This window comes from Ornithodoros turicata, chromosome 5, assembly GCF_037126465.1.
Source record: "Ornithodoros turicata isolate Travis chromosome 5, ASM3712646v1, whole genome shotgun sequence".
Lineage (NCBI taxonomy): Eukaryota > Metazoa > Arthropoda > Arachnida > Ixodida > Argasidae > Ornithodoros > Ornithodoros turicata.
In genome coordinates, this window is record NC_088205.1 from 59,429,432 (window position 1) to 59,435,985 (window position 6,554).

At 46.6% G+C, this 6,554-nt stretch overlaps 1 long non-coding RNA gene across 2 annotated transcripts; it reads left to right on the top strand.

The window, feature by feature from the left end:
* Positions 1 to 376: 376 nt before the first annotated feature.
* On the top strand, positions 377 to 1,839 carry LOC135396093 (uncharacterized). 2 transcript variants are annotated; one of them, XR_010423300.1, is made up of 4 exons: positions 377 to 422; positions 507 to 725; positions 1,336 to 1,459; positions 1,576 to 1,839. It is a non-coding gene; the product is annotated as an uncharacterized LOC135396093 (long non-coding RNA). The 2 variants fall into 2 exon arrangements; XR_010423301.1 differs by having other exon boundaries at positions 507 to 695.
* The last annotated feature ends 4,715 nt before the right edge of the window (positions 1,840 to 6,554 follow it).

The following is a 6,554-nucleotide window of genomic DNA, read 5'->3' on the forward strand; positions in this document are numbered from 1 at the left end:
TATGAGAGGTACATATATTTCCCTATGCGTGCTACAGTGATTGCTATATATGTGTGTGGTTTTCAAAGCTTGCTCATTGCTGCTGCTTTTCCTCTTTCTTTTTTTACTAGACGTTTCTGAAGATCAGGAGTAGAGATCACAAAACGAAAATCTTTGCATCACATGTCTTGAGGAGCTAATCAGAGTTACTGTGGGTCATCGAATTTGTCAGGAAGGCGACATACAGGTATGCCACTTTTGTTATAACGTTTATAATGCTCGTATGAGCTTCAATTGCATTGTTGTTCTAAAAATCTTTGTAACACCAGTTATTTGTTTCTAGGTGTATTTAGTGGATGAGTTATCACTTCGCTGTATGGTTGCTGGTGCTGAGAGATGCCTCGATGACATTTTCATTGTTAAAAATGGACTATGGAAACAAGGTATAGTGCATACATCTCCAGATGACACTTTGCCCTCTTGCTTGGGGCTTTAAGAGCCATTTTTGGTTTTGCTTTCTTGTTTAGATCAGTCAACATGTGTGAGTGCACCTTCACCAATCCCACAAATGCCTCTGCTCTCACGAATTTATTACCCTTGGGAGAGCCTCAGCAAGACAGTACTTGATGCATTGGAAGCAGACAATGTTCTGCTTCCCTCTCAACGACAGGAAGTGGCACACATGGCAGCGTCATGGCCCTGCATATCCATTGAAGGTGGGAGGCACTCCTGATATTTATTCACAGGTATATTTGCTGTTTGCATGGCTTACCTGGATAGAGTACAGCAGATATAAAAAAAATGTTGTGACATGCATTGAAATGTTGTAGGAGAGCATATCACATACTGGTGAAATATAGCATTTTGAAACTCACGTGATGTAGTAGAGTAACAAAAAACTGGTTTGGAAGTTTAGATATTGCTCTAGCTTAGATTATCTGCGGGCCTGTCTTGCAAGAACCCTCCTTATATTATACTACATATTTACTCGGCTGGTACGATACATACTGCAGTAAATACAGCAGGCGATGTAACACATACGTATAGCAGAGGCCATATCAACTGCTAACCTTTCAGAGACATTCATATGCTTCACATATGGTGGTGTCTCTGCCATGCTGAACTATGCTCATAAGCATGTTGCACGGATGAAAAAAAAATCCTATTTATGTGCTCAGAAATTTGTGTTGCCACTTGCAGTGGTGGACGTGTAGTGTTCTTCATAAACTTATTTGGAATAGTTGGTAGAGAAATGGAGTGTTTGTCCTGATCATTACACCATGTGAAACTAAGAATATTTCATGCAATTATTTTGAATACTCATAAGGAAATTTTATTAATTGGTTGTGATTTTAGGCACCTGGTTGGTATCATTGAGAACGAAGGGAGCCAGCAGGCATAAAAAAAATCAAGAGGGTTACATACATAAATGCGTGAGGCAGTGAGGGCAGCAGATGAATATAGCAAGAAGTGGGAACATGTAAGTTGTAAATGTTTCCTACGAGCATATTACATTTCTTTATTCATCAAATAATTTAATTTGTTGTGGAAGTATTATGACTAAGGAGGCTCAGTAATACTTTCTTTTCTTTTCAGCTCATGTGATACATAGCGGTCAAATGTTCCGCCACCAAAGTCATGCACAAGTTATTTGTAGTCTTTCCAGTAATTTCCAAAATAAAGGGTTATTATTGAAAAGCTATCCTCTCTGGACACACAAAACATGAGAATTGAACAATTAACAATGAAACAAAATCTCTGGACATCTCGCATTGATCATAAGGACTGTAAAGGAAAACAACAGGAAACCAGCTAGCATCATGGTTGACAGCATTTATCCCTGTTTTAAAGCGGAATCATCGTTTCATTACTGTACAGGGCCCCGTCATTATAATTAGTGAATTGCTGCCGTAATGAAGAGGCACATCACGACTACAGTTTCCTATACTTACTGATATATAGCAGTACCTTGCCCAAACGGCACTTCGGTGATGATGTACTATTTACTGAGTGGTAGCCGTTGGCAGTTAACAACAGACTCAACACCGTTTTTCTCAGTTACGGGTGCATTCCTGTACATTCGCCGTCTACCATCAGAGCCGTAACGGAAGACTACGGGGAATTGGCTGGCATCAACGGATAGCAGCATTCGTTCCCGTTTTGAAACGGAATATTTTCTTACAGTGTACTTGTTTGATGAGAACGGAGGTGCAGAGCAATTGTGCCGTGCATGTGTACTAAATCTTCTTTTATCACTGCTTGTGATTCATATTTAGGTGTCCAAGAAGAATATAGAATGGGATTGGTGTTGATAGACAACGTTAAGTAGTTACAGATATAGTTAAAATACATTGCAGTAGCTAAATACCTAAGTAGTTTTAACTACCTCCCCTGAAAAGTAGTTGAACTACTAGTTAAACTACTCCATCGCAAAGTAGTTAGTAGTTATAGTTAAACTACTGTAGAAGTAGTTAGTGGCCATCAATGGGAATAGTATTATAATACAAAGTATTACTATTACTGCCCACCCGTGGGTACATTCCTAAACATTTCGATCAAGCGACCTGAGACAGAGTAGATAACAGAGAAACTGATGTTCTGAGGCTGGAACAACATAGAAGGGACAGATACAAATCATCAACAGAGTAGATAATAAGCCCCGTTCCAGAACCTACCCCAGTTACTCATTATGACGTCATAACCTAGCGCCCAAAAGTAACTCACGCGCGTTAAATAGAGCCTGGCCCGTGATGTGCCACCAGCTTTTGCGCGAGCCTACCAAAGCGGCCTGAGACCACGCGAACTTTAAATATAACGATAAGGATATCGCCATGGGAATGTTCAATGTCGGGGCTCAGGTCAACTCGACTAGCTACTCAGACGACCCGGGACCGTACCCACGTACATGCTCATCACATGTGCGGAAACCACATGCGGGCTGCCGCTGCTCGGCAAGAAAGAGTGTTTTCCGCCCGAGGTTTGAACCCGCGATCTTGAGCTCAGCAAGCCAACACGTTACCGACTGAGCTACAGAGGAGGGCTGTTAATCTCCCACCGTTGGACTTTTATTCAGCTGTCCCCCCTTCAACCGATTTATTAACTGTATCAATGTGCTTTTTTGTGACAGAACTTTTCCTTGTAAAGGGGAGGCACGCATTCGCAACATTCGCACATTCGCAACATTCATTTCCCTGAGCAAGACGGTTATTAGGCAAACTGCGGTTGCGAATTGGTAGCTGTTATAAAAAGCAAAGCGTGTGGTGGTGGTGTTTGTTTTCCGGGACATTTCGCGCAGAAAGCTTTCACATAGTTTCGGTTTTCTTCATCCTGAAATCATCATTCGGACTCATCCTGAAAGAGCGGCGAGAGGGTGCCATAGCGGCCTTCCTGGACTCAATGAGGTCCATGGCGCAGGCACTACCCGAGTCAGCAGGGGTCGACGCTGCCCGATTATTCGGGCGTCATTTTTTGACGAGCATTCAAGAGAATGCGGCCCTGCTGCGTTCACTGGATTCCGCAGTGGAGGCAGGGCTGAAGCGGCCGGCAGCAGAGGGCGCACAAGTGCATAAGCGCCCAAAATTCGCTTTCCGGCACCCCCTCCCCCGTTCTCGGCCAACAGAGGGAGGGTCTGCAGTCGCCGAGGTGGAGGTAAGAACCCCTTTGCCTATTCCCCCCACACTCTCCAATCCAGCAGGTCAAATAGCACGATGCCTGCCTCAATGGCCATCTCTCACCCAAGGCCCTTGGGTACTTTAGGTGGTACCGGGTTATCGGTTAGACCTTGTGGTTCCCCCAGTCCAACGCCATCCTCCACCGAGCCCATCATTATCAAAGGCTCAGGCACATTTGGTCGATCGGGAAGTTGGCTTCCTCCTCTCCAGGGGTGCCATTTCACCAATTCCACAGAGAAATGCGCAGTTCCTATCTCCTCTCTTCCTTGTACCCAAGAAGGACGGGGGGCATCGCCCAGTATTAAACCTCCGAAACCTCAATCACTTTATGAAGTACGAACATTTCAAAATGGAAGGTTGGCATACTGTCAAGTCGCTGATTCAGCAGAACGACTTCTTGATATGAATAGACCTTCAGGATGCATATCTGTCAGTCCCAGTCCATGGAGAGCACAGACCCCTTCTGTGTTTCAAATGGGGTCCTCAACTTTTCCAGTGGAATGTCCTCCCATTCGGCCTCGCATCTGCCCCACGGTTGTTCACAAAACCCCTGAAACCCGTAGTGGCCTTCTTTCACTCGAAGAGCACTCGGATCGTAATCTACATCCTTCTGCTCCATCCTTACGACATCCTTCTGCTCCACCAAGATCCTCAGGAACTCCTTTTGATCACAGAGGAGTTGAGGTCAGCTCTCACATCACTCGGCTTCCAGGTCAATGCCGCAAAATCCCACACTCTTCCATGTCAGTGCCCTCCGTTTCCTCGGTTTCTCGCTCAATACCCAAACCATGCGAGTCAGTCTTCCACCTGAAGAGATGGACTCCCTTTCCAACCTTCTGAGAAGTACGTTATCCAAACAGGTTTCCTCTGCGAGAGACCTCTCTCACTTGATTGGCAAAGTGAATGCAACCGCACTAGCTATTTTTCCTGTCCCCTTACATTACAGGGCCCTCCAACACCTCTACAACACAGCACTGTCTCGAGGCGCTTGGGATGCTCCAATTCCCTTATCAGCAGAGGCTTCAGGTGGTGGGTGGCAAACATTCAGCACTGCCAGGGTCGGCCATTGCTGGAGGATCGTGTAGTGAGGGTAATCCAAACTGACAGTTCTTTGACTCGATGGGGCGCAGTTTGTGGAGACGAATCCATTGGCAACCTCTGGGGTCCATTGGAGAGGTTAATGCACATCAACGAACTCGACCTTACAGCAGTCTTTGTGGGACTGCAGGCGTTTGGGAAGGATCTTCACGAGGGCTGCATTCTAGTTCAGATGGACAACATGGCAGCCGTAGCAGCAATCAACAAGCTCGGTTGCGCTCGATCCATAACACTTTCAACTATAGCCCGCTATCTCTGGTCGTGGTTCTTCCAACAAGAGATATCTGTGAAAGCAGAGCATGTTCCAGGCAGGTTGAACACCCGGGCAGATTGGGCATCTCGTCATGCCCTCGACAGCAGCAGTTGGCAGCTGCTTCTTTAGGTCTTTGCACAAATCCAGCACCTGTGGGGCCCCTTCTCGGTCGACCTGTTTGCAGATTGCACAAATCACCATCTTCCCACATTCTACATTTGGAAGCCAGATCCTCCGTCAAATGGAACAGATGCCTTCACGAAAGATTGGAGCGGAGCACCCAAGTATGCCTTCCCGCACTTTGCGCTAACAGGGAGGTGCCTCCAGAAACTTCAGACCTCGAACCTTCTGCTATGCATAGTTGTCCCAATCTGGCCCACGCAACCTTGGTATACCCATCCCTCATTCACCTAGCAGTAGACCTCCCACGTTTTCTACCACACGCAGAATCTGTTAACGAACAGAACGGGTCTTGGTCACCCCTTAATTTCGAAAGCTGGGCTACAACTCTCAGCATGGAAGGTGTCCAGCAAGGCTTCACTACAAGCGAACTTTCGCAATCAGCTTCCGGACTGCAGGCTGCCGCCTGGAGACCAAGCACTAGGACAGCCTATTCTTCATGTTGGAAGAGATGGAATAGCTGGTGTGGTGGGCAACAAGTTAATCCACTTTCTCCCACTGTAGCCAAACTACCTGATTTCCTTGCCGCCCTCCATGATCAAGGTCTATCCTGTAGGGCTATCAACGTATACAGGGGTCGGATTCACAAATGCGATCGTAAGTTACGCTAAGATGCGCTAAGACGTCGTAGCCTGCGACGCGCGTACGACGGCGTCGTAAGCGCGATTCACAAAGCTATCGTAGGGTGCGTTTTCTTATTGAACTCTGGTAACTCCGAGTTACTTTGAGCCGGCGAAAGATAGCCAGAGTAGCGGAAATGACGTCTAACTCTGCGGCGAAAACTAGCCAGAGTAGCCAGGAGCCCGATCTTGAACTTGTCGTTAGCGCCATAACGTGCGTTAAATGCATCACTTTGGGTGCGTTTTCTTATTCAACCCGAGTAGCCTGGAGTTGGGTAACGACGTCAGAGCCTTTATCATCACGTGACTCCAGAGTAGCCATCTTTGACCGTAATTTTCGAACGGCTAGAGTTACTCTGCACTCAAAATGGCGGACTGGCCTAACGGGCGAGACGATGTGGAAGTGCTGGCAGACACTCTGGGTGCGTTTTCTTATTCAACCCGAGTAGCCAGGAGTTGGGTAACGACGTCAGAGCCTTTATCATCACGTGACTCCACAGTAGCCACCTTTGATAACTGATCTCTATGTATAAAGGCTGGATCGCGCATGGAAGAGGGGCTCGTGGGGGAGAGGCGTGCATTCGGGCCGCCATGTTGGGAGGCCCTAAAACGCAGTGTGCGCCCATAGAAAACAATGGGAGGCAACGGAGATTGTGAATATTTATTGCGCTGCAGGCGTTGATCGTTGTTTGTCATCACACAATTTTGTAAGGTGCCAGTATACTGATGTATCCTAACAGTGTTTCACAGGTG